We start from the raw sequence: 16,035 nt of genomic DNA, 5'->3' as shown, positions 1-16,035 counted from the left end.
GTTTTAATTTTACACTCAGGAAAACACCAAGATGACAAGGAATCTACATGTGGGATTCAGCTGACATTTTCCCTATTTAGTATAATGCTGGCAAATGTAAGCCAAAGCCCTCCTGTCCAGTATTATAAGTATCTTCTCTTTCTTTCCTAAGAAGTCAGCAGACTTGACATTTGACTGCTGATTCATTTCCTCCCCTCCCCAGAGCTGCAATTCTCACCCAGGCTCATCTGTCACCCTGGCCTTTGATGAGGAGGGGGTTTAGGCATTTGCTGTCTGGGCTGTCAAACTCAAAGTCAGCTTTGAATGGAAGGTCCCATCATGTGCTTTAGAAAAGTAGGGTAGTGGCTGTTGGCAGACAGCAGAGAGGAAGGGAGAGAGAAACAGTCAATAAGAGCATCTGATGTGGGCCTGGGAATATAAAGAGAAGAGGTGAGAGGACAGGTGAATGAGAGGTTAGTGAGCCCATGGCAGATCCAGGGCTTAATTATTATAAAATAATTCCCTGCGGCACTGTATTTCTGAGGTGTATGGTTTTTTTGACCATGTGGGCATTTACCCTTTTTAGGTCAAACTGGACACTAAGAAATCTACTATAGATATGATCAATTTGTTCTTTCAGGAAACACTTATTGAGCATTAACTACTACCATGAACTCTGCTAGGCACTGAAAGTACTGTGATGACAATGACCTAGTCCTTAACCTTTCAGAGACTTACAGTTTAAGGAGGGGTGGAAGGAGGCAGATAAGTGAACCAAATATCACAGCATAATGTAATAAGGACCGTGGTAGAATTATGCACAGAGTACTCTTGCAACAAAAAGGAGCAACATATTGTGAAGATTAAGAAAAAAATCAAATCTTAAAAATCTGTGACATTTTTATGACAGTGACACATACACACTTTTGGAGAGAGATACTAGTGTTGGGACCAGTTGCACTTACAGAGGAAGATTTGAGAAATTACAAAATATTAAAGAACACATGCCCCAAAATTCAACCATTAGTTACCAAGCTTCAGGAATCAGAAATTTGAGAAGTTATTTGGTACAGAATGAAGCTCAGAATTGACTGAAGAAAAGGAAAGTTTAACCTATGTAGTAGATCAGGATTTGAGAGTTTCCCAATAGTTTAATTGGAGGTAGTGATATTTTTATTGAGTGATTAAATGAAACACCCTTTGGATTCAAAAATTAATGCTAAATCTAGAGTAACTGATGAGGCTAATTGCCAATTTCATGCACGTTGTGCACTGAAGTCATTTGTATGATCGTGCATTCACCTGCATTTCATGGAGACATGAAATGCCAAGAAGTAAAAACTAAAGGGGGCCTTTAAACCAAATCTCGCAGTATTATAATATATACAATTAAAGTTTATAGTTTCATCTTAGATAATAATAGTTTAATACAAATAGGTCATAGGCATTATGCACTAATTTGTGCCAAGCATGGTGCTAACACCTGGGCATAGGTTATTTCATTTAATCCTTGTGACCCCATGAATAATATACCATTACTACCTACATTCCTTCTAAGGAAAGGAAGACTCAGGCAAGACGCAGAACTGGGATTCAAACCAAGATATTCAGGGCTGTGAAACTGGTTTTCTAATACTCCATTCTATGGAGTGTCTAGAAAGGGCTTTCTTAATTTGTAAATTTGCATTAATTCAGATTGCTTCCTGGGAGTTTGAGTGTACTTTTGTTTAGGGAAGGAGTACATGAGACATCTGTATTGTTCAAATATGAAAGAAAATCCTATTCTTTAGATTTTTCCTTTAAAAAAATTCTCCTAACCACCAGTAGCCTTCAGTCATCAAATACATTAAAGAGAGTTAATCTAACATTCTATTTATTAGGAGTCTTTACAGCTGAATAGACAGTAAATTTTGATAGCGTGGTGGCTCTTTGACCTTGAGCAATTTGAGTAACTTTCCTACTTCTGAGTTTTCTTATCTGTTCAATGGAAGGTATAATATCTACTGCTGAGGTATGCTGTGAAGATTAAATAACAATAGCAATGAGATAACTATTACTTTTTGAGCTTCTCCTCTGATCCAGTTACTGTAATTGGAAAGTGGTATATATTATGACATTTAATCTTCAATCCAACCAGGTAGTTATTACTGTCACCAATTACCACTGAAGAAATGAGGCTCAGTAAGGTTTAAGAAACTTGCCCAACATCATGTAGCTATTGTTATATATAAAGTTTCGGTGCTGCAAAAGGAATAGCACTCAAATGTAAAATTTTCTTTTTAATTCTCAGCAAGACAAGTTACTTCTATAGAAGGCTGCGCCCTTACAGATGGAGCAATGGTGAGCGCACACTTGGACAAGGGAGGGGAAGGGGTCCTTATCCCTGACACATGTGGCCCCTGCTGCTGTGTTGTTCCCCTGTTGGCTAGGGTTAGACTGCACAGGATAAACTAATTCCAACTGGCTAATTTAAAGAGAATGACAGGGTGAGTGCTTTGGCGGGAGTCAGGGCAGAGCAGGTAGCAGGTAATCTGAATGACTTAGGGTGGAGCAGGTAATCGGAATGAGTCAGGGTGTAGTAGGTAATTGGAATGAGTCGGGGTGGAGTAGGTAATCGAAAAAGGTTGCTCTACGAGGAAGTTAAGTTTAAAAGTAGAAGGCAAAGAATTGAACATACTGATATTAATTCTTTGAAAAGAAATTTAGAACTCATATCTAACAACATGAAGTGAAAAGGTGAGATTCAAACCAAGTTTATCTTGTCTTAATGCTTATGTTTGTCTCAGATGCTGCATCCTTTTCACGTCACACTACCTCTTGACACTATAAAACATTCTAGAAATATTGGACATTATTATTTAAATCCAATTGTACAATAAGATGATTGTATTTTAATTAATTAAAAAATGTATAAATGGTAGAGAGGTCACTGTTTAACAGAACATGAGATTGTACCATGCTGATTTTGAAAGTGTAAATGAATAGTACGATTATTGATTAGTATTAACTGATTCCTACTGCTGCACAGGCTACTGGGGCTTGTACACTTAGAAAACCATACTGACCCCAATCATCCCTTCCAACTTGGTTTTACCATCCCTTTCCTCATCACTAGGGGAGAGCAAAGAAAATATAGGACATGTCAACATTTATAGTCATTTGTATAGGAGACCTGTGAAAATGTCCTTTTTGAAATAGAAGTCATCTTTTGGATAAGATCAAATTCAGACAAATTGAATTTTTGCTTGCTTTGACATGGATTGGAATCAGTGATGTGATTTTTTTCCCCTCCTGTGCAGGGAGGGGAAAGAAACCCATCTTGATAAATTTCCTTAACTTTCTTGAAGGTGCTCAGTATTTTTCTCTTTGGAAAAAGCAACAGAGTGTTATGACACAGAGCTCTGACTCTGAGGTTGAAAATCTTATACTTGGAATCTAATGTTACTAATGGATTTTGATGAAGGAAAACATTTAATTACTATATTGAACAATTTGTTCATTCATTTGACAATTGCTCATTAAGTGCCTACTACATAAGAGGCCCTCTTCTAAGTGCTATGAATACTTCAGAAAGTGCATAAAAATTCCTGCTTTCATAGAGTTTACAATTGAGGAGAAGGGAGATAGACAATAAAATCTTAGCACGTAACGTCCTGGGGATAATACGGTATGCTATGGAGAAAAAGAAAGCATTGTCTGGGAATAAGAAGGGTACAAAGGGGTGTGATTTGAAAGGTGTTTTCAGGGAAGTTTTCTGACATTCAGCAGAAACCTGAAAAAAAGTAAAGAACTGAGTCAAGTGACTATGCAGGGGAAGAATTCTTTAGGCAGCAGTCAGAGCAAGTCAAAGGCTCTGAGGTTTGAGAGTGCTTGGTGGATTTGGGCACTAGCCCAGGAGGCCAGCGTGGCGGCAGTGGAATGGGAAAGAGTGGCAGCAGAAGGGTACAGGGAGGAACCAGATTATTCCAGGGCACACGGGCCCCTGTAAGGTCTTGGCTTCTATCTGCAGTCATACAGAAAGACATTGGAGGCTTTTGAGCAGAAGGTATGACTTAACATCAATATTGAAATGACCACCGGTGTTGGGTAGAGAATAGAACGTGTGGGTGGGAGAAGGGAGGCAGAAGTAAGAGACCAACTGTGAAAAATATGTAATAATGTGAGAGTTGGTAGTGACTTGCCCAGAGTGGTAGCAGTGGAAATGATAAGAACTAATCAAAGCTAGGCATAGTTTGAAGGTAGAGGCACTAGGATTTCCTGTGATGTTCGAAAGAAAGAGAGGATCACAGAGGACTCCAAGGTTTTTCTTCTGAGCAAGTGCAACAGTGAAGTTCCCATTTACACTGATGGAGAAAAATACAGAAGGAGGACATTTTGTGGAATTCCGAAATTTGATTTTGAACATATCCTGTGTGAGATGCCTATAAGACATTTAAGTGGAAATGTTATGTAGGTAGTTGGACATGTAAGTATGGAGGTTAGAGGAAAAGTCAAGGTTAGAGATAAGAATTTGTGAGCTCTCTGTATATGAGAAGTTTCTGTGGGCTTGATACTTGATTGAGCTCATTTAGGGCTTAAGTATAGATCAAGAAGAAATTTATAGTTGATCCATGGAACACTCCAATATTTAAAGATTTAGGAAATAATGAGGAACCAGCAGGAGATTGAAAAAGTCTCTATTTATAAAATAAGGAGAAATCATACACACGCACACACACACACTCAACACACACACTCTCTCTCTCTTTTTCCCCGTTTTTCAGAAACCTGAGTTAAGAGGTAGGAGTCAGTCCCTGAAAAAGGATAATGCTGTTTTTCTTGAAGTACCAAGAAACCTAAGGATGAAGAGGATTTGACAATGGAATGGCATCTTTAATCAGTTGTGCTTAGACAAGCAAATGACTTTGGAATTTGAGGTGAAGACATACTACATGATATGCAGCAGGATCACGGGCAAAGATGGCAACAGGAGCTAGAGATAAACTTTTATGATATGTCTTATTCTTACTATTGATATAATAGATGCTCTTTGAAAAAAAAATAGCAGCTGTGCAAATGTATGAAGAGAATAAAATGCACCAATTCCACCTCGCTGAGATAACTGCTGTTAAAATTTTGATGCATTTTTTTCTAGTTTTTTCATACACACATATGCATTAGCAAAATCATATATACATTCTTGCAGTCTGCTTTTTTATTTGATATAATAGCAGAAATATTTTTGGAAGCTTTATTTTTAATTATATTCTGATGAGAGGGAGAGATAATCAAAGGGAAGATTGTGTTAGTTTGAGAAATATCTGGTCCAATATCTTCCAGTAAAGTAGGATGATGACTGTCTGTGTATATAAGAGAGACAGAGAACAAGGACAACTCTGGATTCTAAGTGTCTTGGTGACTGATACGATGGCTGTGTTACCCATGGGGACTGAGGAAACAAGACTGACTAAAGCTGTGCTTATTTTTTGTATCAAGGGGGATTACAGACTTGCTTTTTGCATAGCTGGAGAATTGTTTGTTTTTTATTACTAGATGTAGCAGATGTTGAAAGAAAAAGATATCTCAAAATGTGTTGGCTGATATCTACCAATGTAAACAGGCAATGAAATTAATTTGTGATACAAAGTAGATTGTTTTGACTAAATTACTTGGTTTGGCTTTCCTCACAGCTTACAAAGAAAAAAAACAAGCACCGTATCTCCTCTATATTTTTCATGTTGTGGGCGTACAGTCCAGACACATATATCGTCAAGAATTAATACAGAAACTTTTTCCTCATCAATCTGTGAAAATTGTGAAAATTCATTTTAGTTTATCAGTAAAGTGTTATGAGCATAACCACAGCAAAATAATTTCTCCTGTTGACAACTTTCACAGCACGAATTGCCTCTAAAGTAAATACTTGATGCAATTAGATTCAGAAGGTATTGGTAAGACCAGAGGCAGTGAAAGTCCTTTAACCCTTAATGAAATTAATGAAAATAATAGAAATAATATCGATTTGTAAACCTCTAACAACAGTAAGTAAAATGTATGTGTGTATTTTTGTTTGTGTATTTTGAGCTCTCTCTTTCTATACATGCATTCTTGACTGGTCAGTTGGCTGGAGAAGGGACTTTACAAGGTCAAGGGCACACACATTTCACTGGCCACACAGAAGCAGAAAACGATGTCACAGCTATCAAATGCACCAAGAATTCCATACAGTCATTTCGTGGACATGTGGTCTGGTCACGTAAAGACCAGCCAAGAGAGTTTGGCTGGTTCAGTAAAATCCACCACACTGTTAGGAAAAACAAACAGGAAACTTTAACATAGATGCTACCTACTATGGGGCAATGATTTCAACTTTGTATGTGGATTACAGTGTATATATAGAAGCTCACAAATACACAAACTCAACTGTATCAGAGAAGAGCAAAAGCACTAATATCCTTAATTGAAGTATTTAGCTGAAAACAAACATACTCTAATTGTCTTTCACTTTTATTTCTAGTTAATTCTGCATTAGTATGGAAGTTTTAGATGCATTTGAAGAATATTGCATTCTTTTATAAATTTACAATGATTTCATGTATCTGCCATTCGTTATAACCAATCTATGCCTCAGAATATAGAGTTTTTCAGAATATAAAGCAACATCTTTACAGCTCAGAGTTTGTGAAGTCCACTGGGGAAACAACACAACAGCACCGAGAAATTCACTTACTATGTTTCTGCCACTTCACATTGAGGGTCATATGCAATGACAAAGACTGAAATTTGCACCATAGATCAAGTTGAGAAAACACTGGTTTCTGATCATTGTACTTTTGCCTTAGAAATCTCAGCTTGTGATGTCCTGACATTTCCTTTTCTGATTGTGCTATACCGATCCCATATAAAGTACAAAGCAGTATAATAAGTTCCTCTGCAAATCTACTCATTATCCACTGGACTTTGGAACCCAACTGCCCCTCCCATCTTTGAAGGAGAATTGTGTTTTTATGCTGCTCATTTAAAAAACAAGACAGAACAAAAAGGTAAACTGTCAAGTCTATAACCTCTAACGAATCACCATTTCCATCTGCAGCCCCGGCAGTTGTGTTGAAAAGCAAGAGCAGCAACCGAGAGAAAGCCCCTTCTTTTAGTCGAAAACTCTTACTCTGCTTAGGAAAACCATGAACCCAAACAGTGTGGGTCAGCCTTTCAATATGCAAAACGGACAAAGGTACCCAATTTTCTTTTATAATGGATTACATAGGAAATAGTTCTTTGTCAGGGAAATTAGTAGTAATCTTCCAATTTACCCTTTGAAAAATCAGACTCTGACCATCAAAACACATTGACTGTAGAAATAAAATATTTATCTAACAGGTTTCAAATCTTAAGGACCGCTTCCTCTTTATTTTTCTTGGACCTTTATGCCTTCCACCCACCAAAGTCTTCACTCAACCCTACCAATAGCCCAGCTGGCACCACAGATAAGAGGCAAAGTGTTTCCTTCGTGACCTCTAAGCATTCTACTCCACAGGAAAAGCAACGTGGAATGCACACTCAGCAGGCTACAAGCCTGGAGCCAGTTTGTCCTGGAGGCATTTCTGCCACAAAACATAATACTATCCACTGTGTTTTTGCTCTAAGCAGACCATCTCCCACTCCCCTCTCCCTCCTCTTGCTGCTTCTCACTCCGCACCTGGCTGCAATTCATGATCCGCACGCCACAGAACAAACAAAAAGCATGAAACAGCAACAGATTCCTTTGTTTTACATGCAAATCCTACCTCCGGTAGTTGTCACATCTTCCTCAAAAGCCACGCTTAATTTTTAATGACAGCGATCCAGTGCGGTCCTCCAAATAGCCACCGGTAATCATCATTACCTCTTGTGCCTAAAGCCTTTGTGGACCATTAATGTCACAACGCTTTCTAACTCATAGCTTTAATACTCCCTGCTCAAAATGTCTGAAATAGTTTGGAAGGACAATAGGAGTGACAGGCATGCTAGACAGCCATGCTTGAAATTAGTTATCTGGAGATCCGTTAAAGCTGCTTCATACTGTTTTAAAGCGTGCAGGAGGTAGGATTTATTAGCCTATGATAGGCATGCTGTTTCTGTTTTTATTAAATACTGTAATAGGCTGTCTGTTAGCAATGCTGTGATAGGTCCAACATCGCTTCCCCACTGCTTTCGAATTCTCATATTAAAAAGGGAGAGAGGGCTCACAGTCTTCCTTCCCAGACCGACATCGCCCTGCACTGGATCAGATTTCCAAATCCTCCTTAACTACAGGAGAGAGAGCCAAATAGATATTTTCGATATGGAAAGCGAACTTGGTAGTAAACACTCTAGGATTCTCCAAACAATTCTCTCACTCCCAGCAAGGGATTCCTGCTCTTCCCAGTTACAAAAATAAGTGTTCTCTGGAGTTAAGTATGAGAATCAATCCAAATAGAAAAAGTTCTCATTATTACTGAGATATGACTTCAGGTACACATGTACACAAAATCTCAAATTACAGATCAACTAGACTGAATGGATCATTCAGTGCATAAAGTGTTTATTTTATGCTGACTTACAAAGCTTTGTGTTTCAGGCTGAAGCAATCACATGCCATGCACAACTGTCAAACGGAAAGAATGAATGGTGGATGGAAAGAATGGGAATATGTATGTTATCTTGCTCCACTTTGGACAGTCATGATTATGGAAGATAGAAGAGGGATTTCTTAACATTGGTCACAGAAGAGGGTATCAGTTAGCTGGAAGTGCTACTCTGAAAAGTTAAGTACCTTTGCAAGTAAGGAAGCGGAGAAAGTTCTTAGTAGCTCAAGTAACATAGGGAACGTTTTATCCTCCAACTACCCAATTTATTCATTCTCTTCCACATTTCCTTTCTTCCTGCTACCCCAGGAGCAGTAGTTTTGTAGTAGTTACTACGGAAACTAAATGGTCTGCTCCAGGGAAGGGCTTAAAGAGAGCAGCAGATGTAAGATGGATGGACATGTATTATACTGGCCTATAGAACTAAAAATGAGTAGCAATTAACAAACAAAAACTGCTACAAACTACTACAACAAAATATTGGAGAGAATGATTATAAATCACCACTATTTAATTATTGGTAGTTTTGTAATCTAGAAATGCTCTAATGATCAGTCATAGCATCCATTATTTTATTATATGTAATAACTGAATATCTGAATTGCTCAGATGTCTGATAAAGCAAAGATACTATTTCCTTTGCTCCTTTGTCCCTCCCTCCCTCCCTGTCTTCCTTCCTTCCTTCCTTCCTTTCTTTCTTCTTTCCTCCCTCCCTCCCTCCTTCCCTCTCTCCCTCTCTCTTTCTTTTCTTTTCCTCTCTCTCTCTCACTCTCTGTCTCTCTCTCTCTCACACACACACACTCTCTCTCTGTCTCTCTCTCTCTTTCTTTCGAGACAAGGGTCTACTATGTAACCCAGGGTGTTCTCGAACCTTTCTTTTTCTAAACTCCTGGTTGTCAGTTTGAATATGCCCTAATGGTGTGTGAGTTTTAGTTGTTACTTGACTGGTTACAGTTTCTTCTCAGGAATGAAATGTGATTTAGAGGAAAACTCTCCTAGTATCACAAATCATAATTTTATTCTCTTTGAGTATCCTTATAGTGGTTTTCCTGGGACAATCAAAGTCAGAAAATACTTTTTGCAACTCAAATTTAAAAAAAAAATATTTGCCCATTAAATTGGTAGGAAAAAGATAAGACTTTTTCAAATTTTCAGTTTTCCAAGTAGTAAAAGAAAAAAAATTCTTCTATGTTAAGTGTCCAAGATATTTCACTAGCCTCATGGTCATCCAAGAGTAACTATTTCTCACCAGAGTAATTAAATTTTCACAGTTGTGAGGAGTCCAGGGAATACAAAATTATTTTCTTCAGTACCTCAGCTTCACAGTTTGTAATTGGAGTAACTGATACCTCTGAAGTGAGAGTATAAAAACTCTGAAAAGAAATTGTTGAAAAACAATGCTTCAAGATTTTATGAAAATCCTGTCTTTTATAGGCAAGCAAATAATCCAAACATTTGTAATAGAAGAATTATTTCAGGGGAAAAGTATCTGTGATATTCTCTTTTAAAAATAATGGGGCTGGGCACGGTGGCTCATGCCTGTAATCTCAGCACTTTGGGAGGCCGAGGCAGGCGGATCACCTGAGGTGGAGAGTTGGAGATCAGCCTGACCAACATGGAGAAACCCTGTCTCTACTAAAAATACAAAAAATTAGCCAGGCATGGTGGTGTATGCCAGTAATTCCAGCTACTCGGGAGGCTGAGGCAGGAGAATCACTTGAACTTGGGAGGTGGAGGTTGCGGTGAGCAGAGATCGTGCCATTGCTCTCCAGCCTGGGCAACAAGAGCAAAACTCCGTCTCAAAAAAACAAAACAAAACAAAACAAAAAAGGAAAAGTAATATTACAAATTATATCTCACAGTTATTTTTTCAAATGTAAGGAAGTATTTAAATTATAACCTAAACACCACCACTATATGATTTAGAGAGAGAAGAGAAGAGAAAGAGGAGAGGAGAGGAGAGGAGAGGAGAGGAGAGGAGAGGAGAGGAGAGGAGAGGAGAGGAGAGGAGAGAGAGGAGAGGAGAGGAGAGGAGAACGGAGAAGGGAGAAGAGGGGAGGGGAAGAAAGCAGAGAGGAGGGATCAGAAAAAAATACCCGAGTTGTATACTTCCTTCCAATTTTTATCTGTGGTTAATTCAGAGAACAGTGGCTAAAAATAGAAGAGATAAATGAGTAAGATTTTGATAATGGGATAAAGTGAGAAGGTGGGCCTGGGGCAGGGATTGTTAGTGACGCTTTCTGGAGACTCTGTTCCTAGAGGTGCAAAGAAAGCCCTTAACTCGGACCCATCTGAGAATAAAGGAGGTTTCTGGAAGGAGCAGTGTTCAGATGGGAACGGGGATGGAGCATAAGATGGTTTGTTGAGGTAGTGAAAAAGGAGCAGGAAATGAGGAAGGGAAGCTGAAGGAGGAGAAAGAAGAGAAAAAGGAGAAAAGAGATTTATGAGGAAGGGAGGAAAGAATTTCTTGAGGTAGCATGGTGTTGGAAGAGAGCACAGGCTTTGAAATAAGGCAGCCTGACTTTGAAACAGTTCTGCTAGCCTGTTTCCAGTTCACTGTGTTCAAATGAAATGATAGCAATGGCTGTTCTAAGACTGCAGTGATGTGAGTGAAAGGACATAATGTATGAGTGAAGCTCTTTATAAAGAGATGTACTGAAATAAATGTTAGTTATTACAGAGCAGGAAGAAAGAGGGAGATGCGTGATTGAAGATGAGGAGAGGGCCACAATAGGAAACAGGAGAAAAGGGATAGGAAGAAAAGGAAGTATGAAAATAACCTCTCTAGGGGAGGTAGAAGAGAGAAAAATTTCTCCTGTTGAATCATATAAGATACAATCTCTTTCTTGCGTTTGTTTTGTTTTCTGGATCACATTTCAATAGCTGTTGCTTTAGTGCTACCTCTATCATGAAGTTTCAGATAATAAAGTGTCTTTGAAGCTCATACCTTCTTCAACAAGAGAGAAACCTACACTGAATTTGTTGAAAGCTTGTTCTACCATTTTGAAAACAGTTGATCTGAGGAGTGAATTTAGCAACTCTTAGCATTACTTTTCTGGATGGTTCCCCGGAGAGTGAAGTTTGGGCCGGCAGAAGGCAGGGACTGAAGTGATATTTCGGAGCTATATTACCAAACACATTCAGCAAGAATATTTTGTGCATCTGTAACTTGATAACATTTCAACAGCATCTGCTCCCTGAATGTACATCAGAGAACTTGTTCTGGAAAGAATTTGTATGTGTTAACAAATATTAGGTTAAGAACTGGAGACTGGGGGAGAGTGGTGCGATCACACATACACAGGATTTGCAGTTTACGTGCACAACCCGCTAGTGAAATGGTTTAATGAATGGAACGATGAATGCATAATTTCATTATGAGTCATCACTATTAAAATGAAAATTTGATAGATACATAACCAGAAAATGTAGCTATCTGTTACAGACACAAGTGCTAATTATATTTTGGAGTATATATAATTTATGCTCTGAATAATACAACAAGTAACTGCTTTTTCCCTGTTATGACTATTTTTCTAGGAACAACAGGAAAGTTAGTTTAGACACTGCTTCCTTCCTATTATATTTCTGTGAATGTTGAAGCTGACTCACTCTGAAGTGATCTACAGTTCCACATTAGGTGCATACAAAATGCATTTTCTAGTATAAACTCAAATGCATAACCTTAGAAAGCAATTAAAGACAACAGTTGAAGAAAATCTAACATCAAACCAGCATCTTATTTCTAAATAGAAATGAAATGCTTTATTGGCCCGTATCACTTTTAACAAAAATTTTCCTTCAAATTTAAATTTCTCCAAAAAAGTTTTCATGAAATTATAATTTTTAAAAGTTTACATTTCTGGAGTATATTTGCCACATCATATTTGATCCTCAGAATAAAGTTATTGGGCAGCAAGGCAAATATTAATAGTTACATTTCCATCTAGGGAAACTGAGGATAAGGGAGGTTTAATGATTTTTTTGTTTTTGCAATCACGTAGCCTGTGCGTATGTCCTCATAATCCAGTGTTCTTTTTATTTCATAAAATTTTTCACCTAGGTCCTGTATTTTTTAGTTAAAACTTCTACTTCAGAAATATATGCAGCAGAAGAATTTTTTTAAAAATTTTAAAATAAGAGAGACAACGAAGAGAAGCTACACACTGGTAGAAAATATTCACAAGACATATTTTATAAAGGACTGCTATCCAAGCTATACAAGGAACACTTAAGACCTAGCAATAAGAAAACATACAACCTGATTAAAAAGTGTGCCAAAGACCTTAACAGACACTTCATGAAGGAAGATATATGGATGGCAAATAAGCATATGAAAAGATGCTGCACATCATATGTCATCAGGAAAATGCAAATTAAAACAACAACACACTACCACTATGCACCTATTAGAAGGGCCAAAATCTAGAACAGTGACAACACCAAATTCTGGAGAGGATGCGGAGCAACGGGAACTCTCATTCGTTGCTGGTGGAAATGCAAAATGGTGCAGCCACTTTGGAAGACAGTAAGCAAAGCATACTCTTACCATATGATCCAGCAAACAGGCTCTTTGGTATTTATCCAAACGAGCTGAAAACTTATGTCTACACAAAAATCTGCACACAAATGTTTATAGCAGCTTTATTCATAATTGCCAAAATTTGGAAGCAACCAAGATGTCCTTCACTAGCGGAAAAAAAATAAACTGTGGTACACCCAGACAATGGAATATTATTCAGCACTGAAAAAGAAGAGCTCTCAAGCCATGAAAAGACATGGAGGACAGTCAAATGAACATTACTAAGTGAAAGAAGCCAATCTGAAAAGTCTACATACTAATTCCAGCAACCTGATGTTCTGGAAAAGTGAAAACAATGGAGACAATAAAAAGATCATTGGTTCCCAGGGGATGGGAGGTCAGGGGAGGGATATGTGGGTGAAGCACAGAAAATTTTTAGGGCAGTGAAAATAGTCTATAATACTGTAATGATGGATCATGTCATAATACATTTGTCCAAACCCATAGAATGTACATCACCAGGAGTGAACCTTAATGTAAACTATGGACTTTGGGTAATTATGATGAACCTAAATATAGTTTCATCAATTTAGAAATTAAATATAGGTTCATCAATTTTAATAAATGTACCACTCCAGTGGGAGATGTGGATAATGGGGAAAGCTCTTCATATGTGGGGCAAGGAATACAGTGAGGGGGTATATGGGAAACCTCTGTGTCTTCCTCTCAACTTTGCTGTGAACCTAAAACTGCTCTAAAAAATAAAGTTTTTAAAATAAACTACAGAAAAAAGCATAAAATAAGACATTGCTGGAATGTATATATATATATATATATATATTATTTTTTTTTTTTCTCCTTCCATGTGACAAATAGTCATGGCTTTTTAAGAAACATTTTGTTTTATTGCAACTTATGTTTTTAAGATAGAGTTACTAAATATTTTTAAAAGGTGAACTATAGAAATTCATAATAATTTTAGTTACAGAGTCAATATTGAATAATTCTGTAATAATTGCAGCTGCCCAGGACTTCCTGACCTGTGGGCTACAAGCAAAAACCCACCCAGTAAGACCATGATTTGGGTCATGTTCTTGGATTCTTTGATTGCTTTTCCATCTCTCTTTATCACAATTAGGAGAACAAGTCCTATATGACCTAACCCCCACCACCAACCTTGTGGCAGTTAGCCTTGCCTGCAGGTTTTATGTAGAGTTATTACCATTCTGTATGCATGTGGTTAAATGGGAGAAGGAGGTACATGATAATATAATATACATATTAATTAATTTTATCTGAATTTTCAGAATAGTAACATCCTCTCCAACACCTCCCTGATTCCCCACCAAACACAGATAGAGATGCTGCAGAGCCCACTCTTGGATCCCATGAGAAAGCACTGGAATAAGCTAGTTTAACCACTTTCAGAAGCCATAGTTCTTTGGCTGAGGCACTGCACTTGGCAGAAGCTTATTGGGGCTTCATTACCATCCTTCTGAAGCCTGTCAGAGTACTGAACATAAATCAGTTTTTAAATAAAACATAAAATAGAGCATTGACAGTTGCTGAGGTTTTATTTCATTTGGAATCTCCTACTTCCCAGGACCTAGCTGCAGCCTTCCTGCTTATTGGAAACATGGACGATATGAATGTGGCACTCCAGGCTCAGTGTATCTATGTGCAATCAATGGGAAGATGATACTGGTTGCTATACAACATAGCATTAGATATGACACCTGCTGCTTTCAATGTTATGTTAATTAAAAGACATCTGTCTTCCAAACACAATGAAACAAAAACAAAAATCTTTGGTATGCAGAGAGCTCCAAGGTTAGCTATAAAAGGCAAAGATTTATGTGTATGTTGGTGTTTACATTCATGTGTATATTTTATTAGCTCATTTTATGTTGCTAGATTCTTAGAGTAAAAGAAGAAACACTTAATAAATAAAATGCTTTTTAGCAAAATGTGAATATTTTTTGTGAAACGTTCACTTTACAAAATGACAGCATAATCCTGATAAATGTATTGTGTCTTTGTTAGGTGGAGAATTTTTAAGGGCTTATTAAATGCTAGGCATCTAGGAAAGTCTTAATAAATATTTCCTTGTTTCATAAGTTACTTAGAAAAGGAATCGGCAAAATGGATATAAACACATACATTTGTATATTGACGAATATTTGTAAAGTTGTTTTCATAAAGGGTGTAAGTTAGATAGGATGGTAGTGTCATTGTATGTGCTGTTTTATTCCTTAAAAATAAAACAAAAAATCTTTAAACCTTGTTTAATTCAGATTATGAAAGGGATACACACTCAGAATCGAAAAATTGGAGTATAGAAAAAAGATAAAAATTAAAAGTATACAAAGAATATTTTAAAAGTTTCCTATCATCCCACAATCCAGAGATAACTTCTATTATAATATTAAAAAGTAAGAATTTTATTGCATATAGTTTTATATATTTATTTTCTCCTTATCCTTGTGTTTTCCATGTTATTTTGAAATCTTTAAATCTTTTTAATAAAAGTATAGTATTTTGTCATATGCATCTTCTGTAATTTGTTTCAACAATCCTCATTGGTTAACACACAGGTTATTTTCATTTTTCATTAGCAAAATGGCTTTGCTGAAGGCTTAGTACCAAAATCTTTGCCTACATCTCCGATTACATTATCTTAGGCTAGATATCCAGTGTGGATTGTTGGGTTGAAATGTACGAGCATTCTAAAGGGTCTTGGTATGTTCTTGCTGAAGGGTTGTGCCATTTTCATAGTCCCATGAGTGGAGTATGACTCTACTTTTGGCAGAAGAGTCATCATGGTGAGAAAAGAATGCTTTATTCCAGTCTTCCACACAGGTTTATTTCATTTTCTTTTTGCTTTTTGGACTAAAGTGGAAATCACTTGTCATTTAACCAGAGGGGAGAGAAAGGGGGCAAAGGAAAAGGATA

At 37.3% G+C, this 16,035-nt stretch overlaps 1 protein-coding gene across 1 annotated transcript in view; it reads right to left on the bottom strand.

The window, feature by feature from the left end:
• KCNMB2 (potassium calcium-activated channel subfamily M regulatory beta subunit 2) overlaps window positions 1-8,192 on the bottom strand; it is a 298,783-nt gene extending 290,591 nt beyond the window's left edge. The window contains exon 1 of the mRNA XM_063621846.1: window positions 7,743-8,192. The gene's annotated coding sequence lies outside the window, so the exon portion shown is untranslated. The remainder of the gene's footprint in view (window positions 1-7,742) is intronic.
• Window positions 8,193-16,035: the final 7,843 nt, after the last annotated feature.

This window comes from Symphalangus syndactylus, chromosome 17 (genome assembly GCF_028878055.3).
Source record: "Symphalangus syndactylus isolate Jambi chromosome 17, NHGRI_mSymSyn1-v2.1_pri, whole genome shotgun sequence".
Classification (NCBI taxonomy): Eukaryota; Metazoa; Chordata; class Mammalia; order Primates; family Hylobatidae; genus Symphalangus; species Symphalangus syndactylus.
The sequence above is the reverse complement of the archived record's forward strand: the minus strand, read 5'-3'. Positions and strand labels throughout refer to the sequence as shown.